General features: G+C 45.3%; 1 protein-coding gene across 2 annotated transcripts in view; it reads right to left on the minus strand.

The window, feature by feature from the left end:
- prickle1a (prickle homolog 1a) overlaps positions 1 to 21,159 on the minus strand; it is a 34,044-nt gene extending 12,885 nt beyond the window's left edge. Inside the window, exon 1 of one of the 2 annotated variants that reach the window (XM_080438335.1) lies at positions 20,848 to 21,159. The gene's annotated coding sequence lies outside the window, so the exon portion shown is untranslated. Of the gene's footprint in view, positions 1 to 4,648; positions 4,812 to 20,847 lie in introns of those variants that run through there. The other variant, XM_080438336.1, reaches the window with a different exon arrangement.
- Between the last annotated feature and the right edge of the window lie 2,604 nt (positions 21,160 to 23,763).

The following is a 23,763-nucleotide window of genomic DNA, read 5'->3' on the forward strand; positions in this document are numbered from 1 at the left end:
AAACAACAAGTAGATCTGCCTTTGTCGCTGAATGTTCACCTATTTTCGGTGGTTAAATGGCTTCAGTTACCCAGGGATCTCTACTTGGTCCCCTCCTTTTTTAATTCCTGAAAATAGCTGATCTACAAGCTCAAAAAGTGTTGTATCGCATTGCAACGTATTGGGAGCTTGTAGATCGGCTATTTTCGTCGAATGTCCGCCTATTTCCGCAGAACGTTCGCCGTATTATGACATGCCCGGAATAGGGACACTACGGCTCAATAAATACACTAAGGAGTACACACACACAGTGTGGGGTGTCAGCTGTACGTTTCTGCACCCTGTTCCTCATTAAGCGACAACTCTTTCCCAGACACTGTAGTGTAGTAGCTAGCAGCATGCCAGTGCACCCTGTGGAATGATTAACTACCCCACACACACAACGTGGCATGGCAGGCCAGCCACCAGCTATTCATACCAACTCATATCCCTCAAGGACGAGGCAGGCTGCACACCCCCGGCACCATATCTCATGACAACAACTGGTCAAGCGGAGCCTGCCAACTCTCTGAGTTCCTCGTGGACGACCAGCGTGATGGATAGCGGCGGAGGCAAATCTCGGGGGCCGCTCAGTTGACTCATGAATGCGTCGTTGCCCACAAAGCGTTAAGTCAGGCGCGTTGGCTTATGACACCTCCCATTAAAAGGCCTGTGATGCCCCGAAACAAAGGCACCTTTGTGTGTGAATCAACTGAGGGCTTGTTCCATCAGGAGCCTGTTTATCTCTCTCTCTCTGGGTCTTCTTCCTCCTTGAAGATGCGGTCTGTTATCTCCCACATTCATGACACTTAAAAAGCCCGCAAAGCCAGATAACCTGTCTTCAGATGAGCGAGAGGGGCGAGAAATAAGACACCGTTCTATTCACATCCATTGACTTGCAAATGGGGAAACCGAAATAACCCAAGCAAAAATGTGGCCTTGTTTTGAGGGCGGTTTCACAGGGGAGAGATAGCTAAAGATAACTATAGGCAGGTTCAGTCTGGAGGAGCCAAGAGAGTCTCTCCTCTGACTTCTCCATCTAACAGTATTATCAGGCCAGGTACACACACACACACACACATGCTGCACTTGTGCGCTACATTTGCTATAAAGATGTTCACTTTCACGTGTCGGCCAAGTCTCCTCGATGATGTCACAAACCTGACACAGAGGAATGTCTTGGCTTGATTTGGAGCCAAATCTACAAAGTGGAATACAGGATGTACACCACTACTCAACGTCTCTCTCTCTCTCTCTCTCTCTCTCTCTCTCTCTCTCTCTCTCTCTCTCTCTCTCTCTCTCTCTCTCTCTCTCTCTCTCTCTCTCTCTCTCTCTCTCTCTCTCTCTCTCTCTCTCTCTCTCTCTCTCTCTCTCTCTCACATACAACCACATCTGCTAGTATGCTAATTTCCCCCCTCCACCGGGTCATTTCCTCAAAGTCAACTTCCTTAACCTCCTGGGTGCCAGAACCATTCACACAACTAACTTAACCAATGGAATGTATTGACTCACCGACCACACTGTGACTCGTCACGTTTGTGCTTCTTTTTTTTGTGTTGCTCTGGCCTTTTAAAAAGTTCTGCTTCTGCAACAAGGGACCAATGTTTTAGTTTAGCGTTTTAACTGCCTCTGTCGCATAACCCCCCCCCCCCCTCCCCCCTGCCCTCCTCCACCCACACTGGCCTAACCCCTGCGGTACTGAATGTTTAACAACCCCTCTCTCTTTTGTAAAGGTGCTTGTTAACATGGCTTTGGGAGCTCTCTGTAGCTTGCATATCTGACTGATCTGCCCACAGACAGCCAGAGGGATGGGGGGGGGTGGGGGGAGAGGGGGGGAGGGGGGGGGGCAGAGAGTTTAAGAGGAGTGGAGCAGCAGAGATGATGGGGGTTGATATCAGATCAAGACCATAATAATGAGATAACTGGCGTGCATGAAAATGTTCATATGGCTCTACAAAAGAGAGGAAATTGTACGTCAAGTATCGATGGATCAAAGATCCACAAGGCAGCATGTGGATCTGCTTTAAAAAGAAAGACCTGTATACTTAGTTGGCCAGAGCCACCCAGGGGTCTGTACTAGCCCAGGCCCCCTCCTGTTATCAATCTACACTACATTTCTCCACCCCAAAATAGCCAAACTACAAGTAGATCTGCTTTTGTTGCTGAATGTTCTGTTCACCTATTTTCGGTGGTTAAATGGCTTCATGTTAGATGGACTGATATCAATTGATTCACCAGTTTATATGTGCAACATGAAGAGGCCATGTATTTTTCCTAAATAAATAGTAAACATATAGTTCGGAAAGACATGCTCAAATTATTGTCCTTAAACAAGCTTGTTAAGGATGGGAATAGTATGTTTTGTCTGTCTGTCTGTCTGTCTGTCTGTCTATCTATCTATATAATGTATATCTTAGTATCTATTTTGTAGTGTTTGTTTCTGTTGTAAAAGAAAAATGGGTAACTGTGGTTTAATTCTTGAGAGTCTTGTCTCTGTTGCCCTGTATTTTAAAAAGGTAATATGTAAACAAGCTTGTTACCCACTTAAGCCCTATTTTATACTTGTTTAGAAATAGCCAATGAGCTTGTAGATAGTTTAGCTCTGCTTGAAACGAATGAACAAAACCATTTTGCATTTATTGTCAATAAAATGATGATGTTTACTGATTTCTTCCTGCCTGTCAGGTCGTTCAACACCGTGCCAGGCCTCATACTGGGCCTCGCATTCAGACAAGAAAATACAGTGACATTTTTAAAGAGTATTTGACCAGACTTATAACCAGAGGCCTCTTACAAATCCAGACATTGGAGCCATGGATTAACAGCCCTTGAGAAGTGAACAGGAAAAATAAGCAGCTCCTGGTCTGAATTACTGTCTCTATTCCACTAGGAAATGGTTGATGGACATGCACGCAGGCCAACACAGTGCTCTCTGTCAGTCCGGACCAACCCAACATGTTTTGCTTGGCTCACACTGGCCTAGCCGTGTAGGATAGGCTCTACTTGAAGAGAAAACAAGATATTCTGTTCAAAGTCTGCACTTTTCAGAGCTTTTCAGAGCTCTGTCGAGTCTGTTTTTCACCCCAAAAATTAGATATTTCTCAGCTTAAGGAATAAACGGTACATTTAAACTCATAGTCAACCAACTCATTTGTACTTAATACTATGTTTATACCGCGTGCGAATAATTATCCTAGAGTGCATTCTAGATACGTCATCATGTGACAAAGCAGATTAGATCTGAACGACACTTGTGTGACTAAACTGCCTCACGTGACGTAACCACAGTAAATCAGTATTTATTACACCTTGAACTTGTTATTGATTTAATCCAGAAGCCTGGCGAAATGTGATATCCTAAAACTATAAACAGAACATTTTCCACATTCATTCATGGTATTCCTTTCCATGACAAATGGTTTGACAGCATGATGACAACAATGCCAGTGCAATTTAACACGGCTGACAACAGAAACATACGAGAGCTTATGCAGTGTTGAGGTGCTATATGGGGAGGGTGTTTATCCAAGACCAAATGGATGGGAGAGTGACACTGAGAGAGAGAGAGAGAGAGAGAGAGAGAGAGAGAGATTTCCTATGGATGTATAACTATTTTTGACAGAAAATTCAATTTTTATAGTTAAGATATAGTCTTCCCTCAAAGTTGCAATGTAACACAGCTCTGTTTACACTTTTAATTTATTCCCATTTATATTCAATATTAATTTGTACATACATTGTTTTGTTTTGATTGTTTTGTTTCACTTTTGCTTTGGCAATGTTTTCTCATGCCAATAAAGCACCTTTTAATTTAATCAGAGAGAGAGAGAGAGAGAGAGAGAGAGAGAGAGAGAGAGAGAGAGAGAGAGAGAGAGAGAGAGAGAGAGAGAGAGAGAGAGAGAGAGAGAGAGAGAGAGAGAGAGAGAGAGAGAGAGAGAGAGAGAGAGAGAGAGAGAGAGAGAGAGAGAGAGAGAGAGAGAGAGAGAGAGAGAGAGAGAGAGAGAGAGAGAGAGTCCACCTCCATGCACTCACTGTCCTAACCTGTACCCCGACACATGTTGCCGGCCTGTCACATAGCTGACATCAAATAGTATATGTATCCCACCACATTCAAAGCACACACACACACACACACACACAGCACATCTGTGGTCAGGCTGTAGAGTAGAGGTGATCTTAAATCAGCTCGTTTGTAGTTAGTGGCACCCTTCAGACCATCTCAGACATGGCTACAAGAAAAAGCTTTTGAAGAGCTGGGTTTGAGCCAAGCCTGGTTCAGAAGCTGAACTGCAGTGGCAGAGTTCCATCTAATGCCTTACTTTAATGAAATGGCAGGCTCAGCATCATGGGTCTTTACTTGAATCACGCAACAACTCCTGATGAATATTACTACGTGTACCCCTGTTAGAAACCTCTAGACGTGGGGCAAACTACATTATAAAAGATTTATTTAAAAAACACAAAAAAAAACGAATCTACATTAGACATGCTAATTAATTTAGTGTCAAAGGACAGTTCACTGTCAGTTAATTGACAACACATCCACATCTCAAGTGACATTCCACTGTAAACCAGACTACAGTACATTTCCCTTATAAGTTGCCCTCAGCAGATCGCTCGGTGGTCTTACCTCCGTGCAGGGGGGGGGAGAGATCTCCTGAGGCGATCTGGAAAACGGGGTCTTATCACCACGATAGCCAGTCCTAGATTCTGTTCCAGGCTCCTTGCTCCATGTCTCTCTCTCAGCCTTGCCTTATCCTTTTCTCTAAGTCCAGAATGGCAGCAGCACACAGGCTCCTCTAGCAGATCTCTCGGCACAGCTACAACCCATATCAAAGCTCAGACTGTAACAACCTAAGGAGGTGTGTGTGTCAGTCTGAGTGCGTGGGAGAGTGTCTGAGAGGGTGTGTGTGTGTGAGTGTGTGGACTGTGGAGGAGCCCGCAACCAGATGGCTGGTTATTCCACCCCTCTCTCTCTCACCCTCCCACCCCCCACCCCCACCCCAAACTCCCAGTCCAGCCCATTAACCTCAGCCCAGCCAGTCAGGGCAGGGCATGGCAAGGGCAAGGCGTCTCCTCTCTCTGGAGATCCTCCCTCTTCGTACTTCAAACACAATCCCAAAATGAGAACCATCAGTAAAGACTGCGAGCATGCAGGAACTGCGCTTTAAGTGCTTTAAGGACCACATGAGCGATGCCACATCTTGCTTTACCACATCGACCACCTCTGTATCCACAACAGCCTTCGTATGACATTCCTCTCTTTCCCTACCTATCCGCTGCTCAACGATGTGACCGACAACTTTGGCTGTGAGTGTGCAAATTAGTGTTTGTTCCTATCATACTGTGAACAGCTCTCAACAGTCTCAAAACAGCCCCCAGGTCTGTTCCAACGACACCGGCGGGGCTATCTGTGCAATCTACAGGCCCGGTTTGCATACAGGAATCAAACAACATCTCTATGCAAAGCAGTCACTTCCACTACTAGGAAACGGTGTCGGTAGCTGCCTGACAGAATGACGGGTAAAAGCTTTGAACTCTGATCTCAATTCCAAGTGCCTCTGACACGGTGCATGTATAGCGTCCAACCACTTGCAAATAATAGCCTGAACATCTGTGCAAATGTCTTGGAAACATGGAACAACATCCTACAATACATAATAATCGCTGACACGCCAGAATACCACCACTACCATTAGGGTTAATTTGACTCTGGGTTAAATGAACACTCTGGATTTCACAGTGTAGTCACCCCAACCGGTGGTCGGGTGAGTTGACCTTTCCCTCTCCTTCACCTCCAGAGGAATGTCAGAAGGTGAGGCCCTGCTTGTTGCCTCAGAAAACAAAAACGCGACCACGTTCGGGTCAAACTCTGGACAGGCCTTTTAGCTTGTTTTGTGGTGGGGCTAGTTACAATGTCAAAGTGTTACTTTCTCCCCGTTAGTCCCCAAGGGACCTGTTTATGGGGTACGGTGACCAGACGTCCCGGCTTTGGCCCGGAAATGCCTCAGTTTCAAGCCGGGTGTCTCAAGTCCCGACAAATATCTGTAAAACACTAAAATGTCCCGGTTTTCAACATTCACTGCCAAACTGTCCCGGTTTTGACCACAATTAAACTAATAACACTTATTTTGAGTGCTTACAGAAAATAGTTTATTATTGTATGACTATGTTCTGTTGAAAGGTGCAGTCAGAATCGAGCCAGCCTGGAAGCAAATTCAAGGCTGATCAGCGCGGTTCAGTGCGGTTAAGTTCGGTTCACAACCGAACCGGGCTGGGGCGGAAACACCAGCAGAACAGCACAGAATCGAACCGTATCGTGCTCAAAATGGAATGGAAAGGCCCTATTGGTGTGATAAGTGCTAAATTGTCCCTCATCCTAATGAAAACACCAGGAGAAAATTAAAAAAGTAAAAAGCAGCAAAAATAGCTGATCTACAAGCTCACATGTCGCATCGCGACTCGTGATTATGGGTCCAGGTTGGGTGCTTGAAAATATGGTCGCCCTAAGTTTGGGTCAAAGTCTGGACAGTTTAGCAGCTTTAGCTTTTTTTGTGGTGGGCTATAGTTACAATGTCAAAGTGTTACTTTCTCCCCATCCCCAAGGGACCTGCTTATAGAGTCCCTGTAGAATGTGTCTCGGAGAAAAGTCAAGCTTGACCTTTTTCAGTTCTAAGTTTGGCTGCGTAGTCGAGGGTTTATGCACATCACGTCTGTTGAGGAAAGTACAACATTTTACTAGGAAACCAGGAATCTATTAAATGGTTAGAACGGCTTCCTTTATTAACACTTCAGCAGATGTTTAATTTAGTGGAAATGACCTCAGTGGGTTCTATGATCCATGTGCTTGTGCGTGCGTGCGTTTGCGTGGACAAAGACTGTGTAGCAACCAAGGCCAGAGCAGGAAAGGCCCATTCACAACAGATCCCAGCACAAACCACAGGCCTTTTGTGCTGGTCCAAAAGACTGAGTGCCCCCCACTTCATTAGCAAGTCTTAAAGGGGTGGGACAACTGGGCATCCTGCCTGGGGGGCATACAACAAATATAATGTGACAATGAAAAATGTACTTACTATCAAAAAGTTGGATAGCCAATCTGGCAAAGCCAGCATGACTGTAGCCAACCGGTACCCATAATGATGCCTTGTTGTGTCCCTGCTTAATTCGGACACATTTGTAGCTCCCAATTGAATTGGGACTGAATGGAAGGGAAATTGAATTCACCCTCCATTCACAGTTAAGTTGACTGGATAAGAGTTGACTAGCAGGTTGTGTGAGTTCAAAGAGACAATATGCATTGTGACCAAAGAACTTTTGAATAACCAGCGGTCACACAGGAAACGTTCATGTTCCAAACGGAATCAACAACTTCCACCTCCATCTGTGAAAGCCACAGACAGACAAATCCACATCTGAGGCAGCCTTTGGCAAGGGCCTATTGTTTGCTAAACTTCAACTACATGAATGAAAACATTCTTGCGTCACCCAAGCATCCAACCATTTACTTAGTCTTGGCATAATTTGCTCTAGCTACACCCAGAAAGAACACAAGAATGTCCATATGGAGAGAACAATGACTAACATCCTGTAACTCTTCTTTTGACACTGTACCACTCTATTGTTAGTAGCCGGGGAGCCTCTCTGGTTTCACAGTTCAAGGTGCGCCTCAGATAGTTGGGAAATATAAAGTTGGACGAGCCGTGCATCCCTGACCCCTTGGCCCTAGAGAGCACCAGATGAGCCATAAATATCTGGCCCTTACGGAGCTTTATGGCCCATTCCCCCTGTCATAGCTACAACGACCTGAACAGCACCTCACACCTGGTCTACACCTTCTCTCCGCTATAAAAAAAAAAACACCCAGCAGCAGCGCGCTCGCCGCTAGGTACTCTGTGGGCCAGCGTGCCCTGACAATGACAGGACAGGGATGGTCCTCATCTGAGCAAACAGCAGACGATCAAGCTGCATTCCTCTCTGGTTCAAACTCGTCCTTGAAAGCGTAAACGAAACCATGACCAAGCAAGCCATGATATTGCATGGTCAGCAGGTCAGGAAATACTCTGCTGTGCAGATTACTGGCATGAATACATGAGGATTGATTATTTATTTTTAGAAATAGCCTATATACAAGCTCACACGTCGCATTGCAACATGTGAGCTTGTAGAGTGGCTATTTCTTTGTCATTTTTGACATTTTGAAAAGTTTCGAAGATTCATTTTTAAAAACTCTTTAAAATACAAAATTAAAAACTCTTAATGACATGCCCAAAATAGGGGTGCAAAAGTGGAAGTGGTTAATGAACCTCTGCATGCATCAGTCAAATCTTGGCCCTGAGACATGCTGTAAATAGTGGCAGCAAAGGGCGCTCGGGGAAGGTCAGCCTCTCCTAAACAGCCCCTGCAGTCTGTAGCAATTTACTGTCATTGAGGGCCATTGTTGAGAATATAGCACCCACTGGTGTGTGAGCTACCTTATCATAAAAAGGAGGCCTGTCTCAAGGCTTAAATGACCTGACAGCGGGTATTAGCAGAACACAGGCCAAACAAAAGCCCCAGTTATAATGGCCAATAAAAGCCTATCACTCTACTGTAATAACAATCCCTTTTACGCCTTTGAAAGAAGGAGTAAAAGGTCAACTGGTGGAGCAGTCAGTGCATTGATATTGACTTAGCTAGATTGGCGCTGAAAAAAACCTCCAGGTCAGACCATGGGCTTGTTAGCCTTATAACCCTCACATAACCCCCCTTTTACTGTTTCACACTGACACACCGGAGACAGCTGAGGGCAGAGCGCAGACCCATGCCCAGTTTCTGACAAAACACATTCAACCGTGTTTTGTCAGAAACTATGAAAATTAAGGGGAACTTATTTACACTTGGCGCTAGACCTCGCTTGAAGATTACATGTTTCTCCAAGCCCTGTAAAATTCATATGGACTGATTCAATTATTTTCATCATATTGAATGGTTAACCACTTAAACTCTATATTATACTTCATTGGCCGGGGTCCCCCAGGGGTCTGTCCTTGGCCGCCCTCCTTTTCCCCCCCGCTACGTCAAATCTCTTTGGTGAAAATAGCCGATCTACCAAGCTCACAACGCGTTGCGGCAACACGCGTGTGAGCTTGTACATTATGATTTTTCATCGAATATTTGCCTGTTTTCACTGAATGTTCACGTTCGCTGGATGTCCACCAGAATAGGGACGCTAGGGTTTGTACGGTAAACTGGATTTTGGCTCCATCAGAACTTTTCAACCGAGACCGCTTCCTACACAATGGCAGCAACATAACGGAATACTTCCAAAACAAACTTTATAACACACATATAGGGTCATTCAAAAGTATCTCGCCACGGGTCATTCAAAGTGCAAACAATTATCTAATTCTCTGGGCTTTACTATTGGATTACAACCTCTAATTGTGTTATGTTATACAAATAAATAGGACTTTGTTCGGAAGGTGACGTCAGCACGGGAATTCCCAATCGTGCGGAATCGAGATGTGAAAAGAGTCTACTCTACTTACTGTTCTACCACTCTTATGCGATCGGCTCTATTTGACTTGATTGGAGTCCATTGTGTCCTGTGTAATGTAATTTAAGACACATGCGTCAGTTTCCAAGCAAGCGGCTGCCCACCGGCCGTAACACATTGCATAAATCAGTCATACATAACGCATCTCAGTTAAACAAAGACAAAGTGTCAGCAAGCCCACTGGATGTTTCTTCAGTATACAGACAAACACAAGAAGAAGCACTGCTTCCCTCAAACGTGGCTGAGATGTCGGATGGGGGGACAGGTCATCGTATTTCACCCTCAATTTGACACCCTCTCACCCACTTGTAAAAGCAGGGACCTCATTGGGGAACAATGGGAAGTGGAGTGACACAGCTCCTGGGGCTGTTACAGGGAGGAAGCCCCTTTATTTGAGGACACTATAACTCCCACAAAAGCCTTGTGGCAGTCTACACACAGACTGGACCCAGGATGGATGTGCTGCCTCATTACACTACACACTCGCACTCTGCAGTGGTGTAAAGTAACTAAGTACATTTACTCAAGTACTGTACTTAACTACAGTTTTGAGGTATTTATTTTAGCTTTATTGGAGTATTTCCAATTTTCAGTACTTTTACTCTACTCCACTACATCTCAGAGGCAAATATTGTACTTTTACTCCACTTTTTCCACCACTGCTCACACTGACCAAATAAGTGCTTGGATTGACAAACGTGTGGTCTCCTTTTCTACAAACTGGGAAGGCTCAAGATAGATTAGACACGTTCTAAAGTTACATTACTAACCCTTTTAATGATTAAAATGATATTTTAACTAGTCTGTATGTTAAGAGTTTGTTAATACAATATAACTAGCACATGATGTGCAGTCAGTGGTTGGAGGTGCGGTCTCTCTACTCTTCCACTGAGACATTTAGACCCTGGTGTTGGGCAGGACACCTACTGGGTTGATGACGTCCATAAAGTTATTTGAAGCAGACCGCGCACCAGATTGGATACGAGATGCAGTTCGGACATCGTTGCTATTACAAAAGGACATAAAACGTTTGGCTTGTAAACGTAATTGCAGTTGCATAAGAAGCCCTTACTAACAACCCGACAAACATGCTGCTTTCTCTGTAACGTATTATAGCATTTTGACCTTTTTTCTTTTCTTTCAGAATTGCATCTGGATGCTAAGTGATGTTTCATAAGACCAAGAAAACTGGATGAACATCAATGAAGAAATGTTGATTAAAACACCAATGGTTCTCAAAGTGAGGTTCCAAATGCACCCTCAGGTCTGTAATTCTGAGAGTGTACAAATGGGACCAAATGGACCTTTAAGTTCCATTTGTACACTATCAGAGTTATGGGGGTCCTTGGAATGGAAAAAAGTGTGAGAACCGGCCCAGACCGCTGGGGTAGCGGTCGGGCACTATAGGCTCCAAAGTAGCCTGACAGTGCATTGCGGGTTCGAGTCCCGATCCCGACGGCCTTGGCTACATGTCACTCCCCATCTCTCTCCCCATTTCCTGTCAACCTACTATCCTATCAATAGGCATATAAAAGCCCAAAAATAAATATTAAAAAAAAGGGGGGAAAAGTGTGAGAACCGCTGGATTGGAGCATGTGCCTGTTGCGCTCCTGTTGAAACACCACATTGCCACAGCATCCCAGTTCACAAGGTGAAGCATCCTCAACGCCAATAACCTTTGACACCCATGCCGAACTTCAGTTGAGGGTATGACCTCCGCTTCGCAAAAAGTCTGACACGCCAAACCCCTTCGCAACCCCACACATCTGCGCCTTCCTCTGAAAGTTTCCTTCGAGTTCAACAGTTTAGCCCCCTCTCAGAATGGTTTTCCTGTGCATTTCTATAGCCCCGAGCAAAAAAAAACGAGGCATGGAGCGGCGGGACCGCCCCCCATTTTGCAACGCGGGCGCTGTGCTCGGGCGTGAGTGCTCGGAGGCATAGTCGTTGCAGAAGAAGAGGAGGATGCAGTAAAACAAAAAGAGTGAGAGAGAGAGAGACTGGCCACACATGGAAGTGTTTTGCTCAAGTTGAGGGGCTTCAAAAGGCAAACCGTGGAATCTGACAATACTCTTGGAACAGTTATGGAGCTGCTCAGTCAGGATCCCACTAATGATTAACATTCCTGGAGAAGCACTTCGTTACAGTTCTTCTTTAGAGCGCTCTAATTAAGCACATGCTCCAGCGCCGCCGCACAGAGCGAACCCTGGCGACCGTGGAAGTGGGGATGCTTCTTTCCAGCCTTGTTTAATTAGACACAATTTAGCCTTGGTCATTAAGGTGGCAGTAAAACGAAACCGTAGAAAGAAAAGCAATTGAAAAAGAGACCCAAGCACGGTCCTGGCAGCTACCAAAGATACGGTGACCAGACCACGTCCCGGGCTTGGCCGGGATTGTCCCGGTTTCAAGCAAGAGTCCTGACAAATATCTCTAAAAAACAATGTCCCAGTTTTCAACCTTCCCTACTTATCCCTAATTATCCTGGTTTTCACCACAGTTGGTTTGAGTGCTTTACATAGATGAATCATTAATCATGTTCTGTTCTGGTGAAAGGTGCAGTCACTGGGTATATTAAGTGCTCAAATAATTGTCCCCCAATCCTGATGGAAAATAAAGAAAATTGTCAAAAGTAGCAAAAATAGGCCCGGGCCATGGCGGTCCGGGTACCCTAGGCCGCAGTGCCAGCCTGACAGCGTGTCGCGGGTTCGAATCCCGAAAGCAGATATACAAGCTCACAATGCGTTGCAATTCAATGCTATTTTTGGAATTAGATTTAACTGATTAAGGATCCCTGTTTGGGTTTTTGAAAACATGGTCCCCCTAACCAAAGACAAAGAGTTCCCTTTAACTCGGATGCAGTTGACCCTTTCACCTCTTCACATGGTTAGCAGGCAGGCACAGAACAGTGAGGTCTACAACACTACAGGGCAGGAGGAACAACTATAGAAGTCACTGCCTTCCTTTTATTTAACCCAGGGCTGACTGAGACCTCTTACACTGGACACTTAGTGCTGGCTGGCTGAGCAGAGCTGGACACTTGTTTGACCGTGGCCGTGGGGCTGGGGTTCACTCTCTCTCTTGTTACCCCGGAGACTATACACCAAACTGGGAGGCCCATTGTAATGTGGACAACGTTAAAGGGACTACTGGCTACTGTTGACAGAGAGAGAGAGAGAGAGAGAGAGAGAGAGAGAGAGAGAGAGAGAGAGAGAGAGAGAGAGAGAGAGAGAGAGAGAGAGAGAGAGAGAGAGACAGGTCTATTGTGTGCATATGAGTGTTGTTGACAGTATCTACACTGGTAAAGCAACAGCAGTGCTTGAACATACTACTAGGGCAACCATTTTTCTTCGAAATTCAACTTATATTTTTTTAAGATAACATAATACAACAAGATGAGTTTTATGAATGACAACCCTGAAGTTCACGTCAATTGAAAGAGGCACGGCACCAAACGGGCAATGGTGGATTTCTAACTCAGGCCTGTGGTGGGGGAGATATTTTCGTGTGTGTGTGTGTGTGTGTGTGTGTGTGTGTGTGTGTGTGTGTGTGTGTGTGTGTGTGTGTGTGTGTGTGTGTGTGTGTGTGTGTGTGTGTGTGTGTGTGTGTGCGTGTGCGTGTGTGTGTGTGTGCTCAGGTCTGGTTGTTGGGGCCTGGTTAGATTCCACTGAAGCGCATGGAGGCGTCAGCCAGGATACGAGACCCAGGCGCACACACAGACCAGGCTTGCCTCATTAGTACCCTGGGATCTACGTGTGTGCTGAGTGTGGTGTGTGTGTGGTGTGTGTGTGTGTGCTGTGAGTGTGCTGTGCGTGCGTGTGCGTGTGTGTGCGTGCGTGCGTGTGTGTGAGAGAGTGTGTGTAGGCACACGTATGTGTGGAATGGAAAGCAGAACACCCCTCGTTGTCTTATCACCCTGCAGATTAAGGAAACAAATGCCCAGAACAAGGTTTATTCTTAGCAGCCAGACCAGACCCTCTAATGTGTCCACCTCAGTCAGCATCTCTGTTGGTGCTAATGACAGCTAAATGATTTCATCTGACTTCCTGAGCTGGCATGGAATGGGAGAGAGCATGTGACAAAAAGCTGGGATACAAGCTGTGTGTGTGTGTGTGTGTGTGTGTGTGTGTGTGTGTGTGTGTGTGTGTGTGTGTGTGTGTGTGTGTGTGTGTGTGTAAGAGTTTTAATCCTTTCCATGACTCCTTTTAAATGGAAAATAGTTGCATTTCCTTCCATCTGGTACGGCTGTCCTGTTTCATTCCCCACATCATGAAACATCTGCAGATCTCCCTGATTGGCCGAGGTTGTGTTTGCCTGCGGACGGGTGTACAGACAAACACAAACACCGATCACACATGCACACAGACACATACATACAGTGTATATACACACATCTGGTGGGCCTGCCTTCTCTTGTTTTCCTTTGGAACCCAGTTCCTAACAGGAAGAGGAGCGCGAGCACAGCAAACAAAAAGTGTGCCTCCCCTTGAACTGTCCCTCTCGCTAGGAGCCGCCGTGGAGGTCGTCCTGGCCAAACGGTCCCCTTTGTCAGCTCAGCGGGGGGTGCCATCATCGCGGGGCCTGGGCCGTGGCTGGCTGCTCTACTAGAGCTTGTCCTTAGTTAACCTCTGTCAATATTGACCCACCTGCAGCGTACCTTCATTCACTCTCATGTACATGCAGTCACTTCCAATGATCAATGACGCAGCGTATATCCTGTGCACGGGGAGGCGCACCAGATGGAAAAACATTGTAGGGAACTCTAAACACAAGTCTGCCGGTATCTCGTGCTGTTATCTCCCCAGCCCCAGGCAGGGAAGGTGAGCAGCATGGACAGATGGTCTGTTTCATTGATGACAGAAAACACGGGATATTTTGAGTGAAGTTAACCATGTGATTTTAACAAATTTAGGCAAAAAGGCTGACTTAACTTTTCAACGATTGGAAGGCTTAAACTAGGCATGGAGAGCAGAGGAAACCTGATGTGACAGCTAGAAGAGGCATGCGAATTCCAGATTTAATCACAGAGGGAGGTAAAGATGGGGAGAGAGAGAGAGAGAGAGAGAGAGAGAGAGAGAGAGAGAGAGAGAGAGAGAGAGAGAGAGAGAGAGAGAGAGAGAGAGAGAGAGAGAGAGAGAGAGAGAGAGAGAGAGAGAGAGAGAGAGAGAGAGAGAGAGAGAGAGAGAGAGAGAATGCAGATCCCACTGGCCAAACATACAGCATCATCTGAAATCCAGTTCACCTCAGTTCACCATACTGAGTCTCTCCTCTCCTGCACTCTTCATCTCCCTGGTCCTTGTGGACCAAACGTTATAATGAACCATGTAATGAGGAGTCGGTTAGCGGCACCTGAACACCACCAGAGCAAATCAGACTTTGCTCTTGTATTTAAGTATAACCAGTGGTGCCTGGAATGCTGTGATGAAAAATCAACTGAAGAATGTGTCTTTTATCTTCCCAACAGAAACAGGACAGAACAGAACAGGAAGAACAGTTTTCCAGACCTCTGCCAGCAGAGGTAGAAGTGATTCTACCAGCAGAGGTAGAATCACTATTTTAGTTCTATTTTAATGACTTTCAACCTGGTGTTCTTATTTGGGCATATCATTAAATTTTACGTTACAAATGTTCCTCTATTAAATAAAGGAAATATTTTTGCAAAGTATATAGGGCTTAAGTAGGCTGTTAAGTTACTTTTAGATTCCTTATAATGACGTAGGTACAGTAGCCTGCACTTTCAAACAGGATTTTGAGAAAACTTGAAGTGTGATTGGATCAAAGAAGACATATGAAGACAAGTTCTAGCAGCAGACATTCAACAGCAGCAGGCCCTCGCCCCCGGTGACCTTGTTGTCAGTGCAAAACCCTGTGTCCAGCAGCAGAGGCCATTTTTAAATCCCTCTGACCCTTTTTTCACATCATCCATTTTGGCTGACTCCACTCCTCTGACAATGCCATGGTGGCTCGGGGAACAAGAACCACAGGAAGGGTTTGGGTGCGGGTGGGGTGGGTTTGGGGTGGAGGAGGGGTGTTTTGCATACTTCCAGCCGGGGGTCCGGAAAGCTCTAACCGAATCCCCTGTTGTGGGCCGGGGAAATGAGCTGCGCTCTTTAATGACTATCTGGGGGTAATGTGTTTTCTTTTGCTCGTCGCTCCGGTGATGCTGTGATTGCTTTTAGGTGGATCCCTGTGTAGCTGCGGTGGGGGGGGGGGGACACACGGTGAAAAACAGACCTGCTCGCCGTCGACACGCCTGTCTGTGTCAGGCTGGGTCAGAACAACTTTCCAGAACACTCCATCACCCAAGGTTGACCACATTAACCCTAGCGTCTGTCCCTATGTTGGTGTTTCAACATTTTTCAAATAGAACAAAAAAGAAAATAGTGGAAATAGGCAAATAGCAGATCTACAAGCTCACAAAGTGTTGAGGTGTGACGTGTTATTATGAGCTTGTAGATCGGCTACGTTCGCTACTCGTTGTACGCCGAAGTATACCAGGGACTAAGTGGTTAACACATGGCACGTTCATATCTGTTATACCCTTCTATCAAAGGCAGGCATGTTGATAATGACCGGTTTCACAGCTCTGCACCGTGGTTGTTATTATACAGTATTCCTTGAGAGAGCTGATTCTCACTGGAGTGATAATGAAACATGTGCGCTGCATGAATATGACTTTTATCATCGTGGAGGTCTTGATGGTGGTGATGTGTGGTTAGCAGAGATTCTGCTGCGGAATTCAAACTCCGGGCTCGTGTGCCAAGTCTTGTTTTTTCCTCCTCTAACATCATCCTGCAACTCCTAATAAACAGAGTTGTGCCTGGAAGCGCTAAATCACTAACTACCTTTAATCACTTTAGAATAATGCTTAGCATGTGGATTCAATGTGCGCTCGAGGCAGAGCCCCACTGACTTGCAGGCATTGCAGTTTGGAAGTTACAGAGGAAGATGTTGGGGGGGTGGGGGGTGGGTATATTCTTTTACTGCACAGCAAACATAAAGTTATGCTCTCTACCACATAGGCTACAGTACGTCAGCGGCGGCCACGCTTCTCCCACTCTCGACAAACCGCAAAACGTATAGTCAGTCACCTAAAAATGACCGAGGCAGGCCACCGTCCATTTACACAGGGCCCGAATGACCACGGAACGCGAGGACCACCGGCGTTTAAACAAGCCACATTTCATACAACCGGCCTGCCAACCTACCACAAACAGTTTACAGTCAAATGGGTTCTGCTCTCTGGAGTTTGTCTATGGCAGGCCTTACTCCATGCCACATCTCCCCCGTCCAGAGCCATGAAAGACTGGTTTATCCTGACAGCTCCTTACAACACAGGGCCCTGTCCCGCGCCGCTTTTAGCCCTGCTGCGGCTAGGCTGGACCACGTCTGGTGGATAAAAGGCTGCCAGAGTGTTTGGCTTGCAGGCGATTTACGCGGACGCGAGGGTGATTCATTCTGGGCCCTGCACAAACACGGCCTCTGTGGGACATTTCGCCGGGACAGGCAGGAAACATATACACACACACACACACACACACACTGGGCACTATAGGACTTATATTCTACTCATTTACACTCTGTGGTAGACACACACGCACACACACACACACACACACACACACACACACACACACACACACACACACACACACACACACACACACACACACACACACACACACACACACACACACACACACACACACACACACACACACACACACACACACACACACACACACGCATGCGCGCACGCACACACATAAACACACACACTATGACATGTCCTACTGTTAAAAGTGTGAGACTGCATGGCTTCATGTCTGGGATTTGTCTCCAGATCCAGGTCTTGCTGTGTAGGGGACCCTCTAATGCACTAATGTTTCCCAAACAGTGGGTCGGGACCAACTTTTATGGGTCGGGCCAACACAATTCTCTACTTTTCATAAGTTAAAAACAAATTCAAATAATTCCATTAATTAGAGGGAAAAACACACACACACACACACACGCACGCACGCACGCACGCACGCACGCACGCACGCACGCACGCACGCACGCACGCACGCACGCACACGCACACGCACACGCGCACACACACACACACAAACGGGTGCTAATGTTATTATGAGGGGGTTGTCACTCGAGCTGGGCAGTACATTATGAGGTGCTCATAAGAATAAGCAGACACATCTGCCACTCAGCCCCAAATCCTACCGAGACTCTAACAATGCGCTTTGGTACTATAATAAACCATCAACATTCTTCTTATTTATTGAACTGGCACCGGTTAAAGAAGCCTTACGGGTTCACTTTTACACCCTTAGATCTTTATGTACATTGGCCAAAGAGCAAACATTATATATTATTTCCAGGGCTGTGTCCAAGGGAATGGTTTTGTTTCCTTCTTGGACCCATATAAGACTGTAACAAAATATATATGAAAAGCTTTGGATCATTCTATTCATTGCAACGTTTGATTTGCTGTAATGCTTTTGGACACAAGACAGAAGGCACAAACACTGTGTGACATTTGGCGCTGCTCCAGAAGACTTCTTTGGGCCAGTTGTAAATCATTTCGTCTATAAATAACTTAATATTCACAACAGGGGGATTTACCCTCTCTCACAGCAGAGCATTGAACGTAAGCCCAGCTCGTATCTCCCCCCACAGCATGCCTCGCCTTCTAGATCATCCAAAAAACATTTAAATAAGCACAGATGTTGAATATGTTTTTGGAGGAAATGTTACATACAATAACACGTTCAATGAAAGCCACATTTGCTATTATTCAAACACATATGAGATAAGAGATCAGACCCAAGAAATGACTTCATTCAGCCTACTCGTGTTGATACAGCAGCCCTTTTGAACGGAAAAGTGCTTACGCTGTGCTATTACTGTCCTTGGCCAAGCCTATCACATGGAATCTGTGGAGTGTAGCTTACATTGTTTTTGGATGAACATTTAGTACAAGTCAATCATTGTTGCAGCCAAATGCCACCATTGAGTCCTCAGCTGTAGCAGTTTTCCACTCCAACCACTAGGGGACACCAACTCCTTGATTTCTGCACCCTCCCCTTCCTCTCGCTCTCATTATTTACCCTAAAAAAAACACACTCACGCCGAAGCAGAGTTCAACACATTTCTCCTGGCATGGAAATATACAACTTGCATCAACAAAAAGAGTATCAAAAGTTGTAGCTCTAACCGTGGAAACCTGTACTAAACCGCCGGTAACTCGTCATCACCCCAGGTTTGTAAATGTCCTCACTAGACTATTTTAAATTAGAGTTGTTGATTGGGGGGGGGGGAATTAGCTAGTCGTGCAATTTAGGAAACCCTTGCAATTCCCCAGGAACTGATTTTATTTGGATTAATTAGGCAAAAATATGTTTGATTTGACTTCCACACGCTGGCACCTTCACTCAGCTGCCAATCATTAGATGCTTATGTCCAAATTAAGCCCCCATTAGGATGATAACAAACCCCTGATAATAAACCCCTCCAACCAAGAGTAAGACTGTTCTCACTGTTAAACCCGTCAGTGGTTCTAAAATCTTTTAAACCTTACCCCCCCCCCCCCGTAACTCTCAGAGTGTGTGCAAATGGAACCAATTAATGATTCCATTTGGTTCCTTTTGTGCACTCTCAGAGTTACAGACCTGTAGCCATGGGGTTCATTGATTGAGAGGGACCCCGGGTCCATTTGGAAGCTCCTAAAATCAATGAACCCTGAGGGTCCCGGCCTGGACCCCTGCACTGAGGACCCCTACCCCTCCCTCCCCGCCGTGCTGACTGATAGAGTTAAGGGCTGAACTGGGATCAGCCCCCCAGCTGTGGCTACAGTGACACATTTCAAGCCCAGGCTGACTGTGTGCCATATATTGCTCTCTGCTAATGCCAAGTGTCTACTCTATACTCTGACACACTTTAAAGCACACCAAAAAGAGTTTGCTGTCCTGTGTTGGGGGGAAATATTGTCCAACGTTATTTATTTAATACGCCAAAAAGTGCAAAGCGCTGCGTCAGAACGAATACCAAAAAGACTCGCCCCAAAACACAGTCGCCCCGGGGCAGGTCGCCACCTGGTATTCCTAACCGTAACCACAGTAAAACTATGCCTAAATCTAACTTTATTCCTAAACGTAACCTCAGTCAAACTATGCTTAACCCTAACCTTAATCTTAGCCTCAGTAAAATGGTGCCCTAAACGTATTTCTAACCTTATCCTCAGTAAAAACAAATACAAGAACCGCTGGGGGCGACCGTGTTTTAGGGCGAGTGTTCCGATTACCGTCCGAACAAACAGTGTGACTGAAGCACAGCAGTCAGTCCACCCCGCACAATAATATTATCCATCCATCACGGATAAACCCTGGAGAAAGTGTGAAACTGCACATGGATGGACTGACTTCTCACACATTCTTTGCTTGCTCAATGCTCACTCAACGCGACTCTTGTGTGTCTCTCCTCGCCCCTGAGTGAGACAGACAGACAGAATGGGATGGTGTGGACACAGACAGACAGAGCGCCGACCAGTTGTCACCAAAGTGACAGGCGACAGCTGAGTCCATACATCTGTGAGCCCAGGGGGCTCCACACTCACTAACACACGTCCCACCACGTCTCAGGCAGACAGACCACGTTGCTTCAAACACTTTAAAATCGTTATTTTTTTGTGTGTGGCTGTTTCAGCAACGAAAGTGAAAGTTTCAGCTGTCTATATGGATAATGTTCTCTTGCGTAAAAGCGCAGTGAGCGCTTTATAGATATAAACGGGTCACCTAGTTGAGGACATTGCGCAGCATAACGCCACTTTCATAGCCTATAATGGAAACAGGGTTGGGACCCATTTGTAGGTCGCGGACCCATTTTCGTGGGTTGCGAGTGAATATCCCCTTATTTTTTCAAAAATAATTTCATGAATAAGATACAAAATCCAAAAGAAATTCCCTAAATTAGAAAATAAATGTTTTCGAAGTAGTGAAAATAGCTGATCTACAAGCTTGTAGATCTACTATTTTGTGATCTGATTTATCTTTTGGGTCTCTTGAGCTAAAAACTTTGGAAACCAGTGCAACGAACTCCCAACAGCTCCTCCGCCATAAAAATCCAACATCAAATCATGCGGCTGGCACTTATTTGGTAACTTGGAAGCTGTCACAGACACAGTCCCAACATAAACTTAATGCCATAAAAAAGAAAGAAAGCCATTAAACGAGCACTTGAAAACCACATAATGACATTTAAACAAATACAATAAAATAAACATGACGACGTTATAATAAACTCACCCTAAAAGTATTCAGGCGTGGTGCTGCTGCAATGCACGGGATTATCCAGATTCTCCAGACCCAATATTCCTGAACTGAGGGGAACGGTTGACGCTGCGTCTCATTGGCGTATGAGAGGAAAAAGTCCAACACAAACAGAATGTGCGCGTGTATTATTATAAATAATAATACACAGATTGCCTTAAAAGCGTCGGTTTTGGCCGCATTTGGAGATGGACGCCCCCCCCTGAACACACTATAGTTTGAGTCAGTTCACCTACTAATGTCACAGAATAACTGCAGCAGCATCTCAGAGTAATTCTTCATGGGCGCCCTGTCCTGTGCGCAATAGAGGCTCCACTCGCCTCGCCACAGTGAAATGACATTAGCGCTGCTCCCTGCCCATTGGCTTAAACTTAAGGGTCTTCAAAGTGGGGGTCGGGATCCCCAGGGGGGTCCCCAACTGATTTTGGGGGGTCTCCAGATGATTAGCAACATTGTTTTCTCACTCAACAGTAAACAAACCAACATGCATCATGATTTGAGTGCACAGGGATCTAATTTTAAATAAGCCAAGTGCTTTTATGAGTGATCCAGTTTAGAGGACCTTGTATTGTGAATTGTACTTCCATGTACTTTTACCATGTCTTTCTAAATAAAGTATTCAATCAATCAATCAATACAGTATAGCGTATACTGTATATTGGTATACTTGTACTGTATAAGTGTTACACAGTATATCTGCACATTTCTAAAGTGACAATTTAATGACTTTTAAGACCTTTTTTCATACCAAATTGGCCAAATATTACCTCCCAAACATTGTCAATAGAGCCAATCTACAAGCTCACAACACGTTGTGAGCTTGTAGATCGGCTATTTTCACAATATCTTCTCTGGAACCGAGTCAAACTAAATGTAATGCCTACAATTCCAAGTGCTTGTCAGGGTGGGGGGGTCCCCAGTTCAAATATGATTATTTTGGGGGGTCGCGGCTTGAAAAGTTTGGGAACCCTTGGCTTAAACAACCAACCCCCACCACCCCCAGTCGAGTCTCCAAAACATTGGAGAAAATGCTGTCTTTAACTCTTGTTTTTCAGAGGGGACAAGGGGGTGTAATGTCACCACTTATGTCAGTGAATAATAGGCCTTAACACAAATCAACAGGAATCTCCCCACATAACCCCAGCAAGAGAGGGTGCATTTTAACCAAATTTCAACCTGGCATATCCCTATTTTGGGCATGTCAAAAGATTACAATGTTTATAATTTATTTCTTTTTTTTCCTTCTTGTAACAGATCTACAAGTGCACATGGCGCCGCACATTTTGATGCACGTAGCTTGATTTCCCCTGTCCCTTTATATCCCCCAGCTGCAATTTGTCACTAGCTATAGAAACATGATCAGTCTTTTTACAGCCTTACTTGTCCCCCTTACAGCCAAGGTGAAATTGTGACAATATGCTTTATGTTCCCTCATACAGGCGCTGTAACCGTACTCCTATTTACAGTGGGCCATGAAAGGTAAGTCTATACACTCACACTGAAAAGGAGGCTATTGCTCCGCTATCTATTGGTGAAGACAAATATAGTGGGGATGACTGAAGGTTTTAGAAAGAATGGCAACAACCACCACACATCAGTATTATCTTAACATCATACAGTATAATACAAAGGGTAAAAGGAAGTCAAACTGGTCTGTGGTGCGTTTCTCTTTAGAAGTCAGCCTTTAAAGCTGCAATCCGGGAACTTATTTGAATGAATTTTTAAGAGGGAGTGTGTACTACAATAACTAGTACATCTGCAGTGGTTGGAAGTGGTCTCCCTACTCTTCCATGGAGAAATGTAGATCCTGGTGAAGATTCATGATGGAGAAAACACTGTATAAATGCACCAACAAGCTCATATATGCAGTATCTGGCCCCTGGCCAGGTGGGCTGGGATTCCTTCTCGAAAGAGCGGAAGAAGTTTGATCTCTCATGCATGAGACCGCGGTTCGAATCCCAGGTAGGACATGAAGCTTTACAGATTGAAGCTTAAAATTTGATCTTGACACATTTAACTTTGTTTGCGGTTTGGATATACCGTGCAATAGTATCTACAGTAATGTGATATTTGTTTTGGCCCTTATAGTGACAACTTGAATTCATTACAATTTGTTTTGGGGTGCATATTAACCTCTGAAATGGGCATCAAAGCTGGGTTCCAACTTGGATACAAGATAATCTTTCAGTCATTGCAGAGCCTTTTGAAAAACGTTTTGAGCTGTTGTGACCCGGTGACACACTTTCATGACATCATGACATCAAGTGTGGGTCTGACGCCATGCCCCAAAACAACTCAATCAACCTTGAAACTTTAATTTTTTATTTTTATAAAGTTAAAATCATTAAAGGGTCTTTGAAATTCCATAGCCTTTTCTCAAAATGTGACATCATAGAATCAAAAAACACGCCACGTAAATGTGACAAATGTGTCAGTTTAATTGCACGACCTCTGACCCATATCCCTCGGCCCTCGATGGAACAGACACTACATATCTGGCTGACCCGGGTTACGACCCAGTGACCATCGCATAGATCTGTCAATGTGAATGCATCTTAAGTGGAACCAGGCTTAACGGGCGAGGGCCTGTCAATCAGTGTCTGCGTAGTCATATAGAGTTCAGCAGGGGAACGCGCTCCTCTTGCACATTTCATATGGACCAGATGGATGTGAGCTTTTCCTTGGCATCGCACTTCAATGAAACCACTTACTGTTTCTATTTCTATCAGACGTTGGCTAAGTAGCGTTCGCAAATAATTCGTACGGTTTCTTTTTTGGCGTCCCCTATTTTGGGCATGTGATGTCATTAGAGGCAAAATCTTATCAAAAAGTCAAAAATAGCAGATCTGCAAGCTCAAAACATGTTGCTTTGCGATGTGTTGGGAGCTTGTA

Source organism: Gymnoscopelus braueri, assembly GCF_963280865.1.
Source record: "Gymnoscopelus braueri genome assembly, chromosome: 9".
NCBI lineage: Eukaryota > Metazoa > Chordata > Actinopteri > Myctophiformes > Myctophidae > Gymnoscopelus > Gymnoscopelus braueri.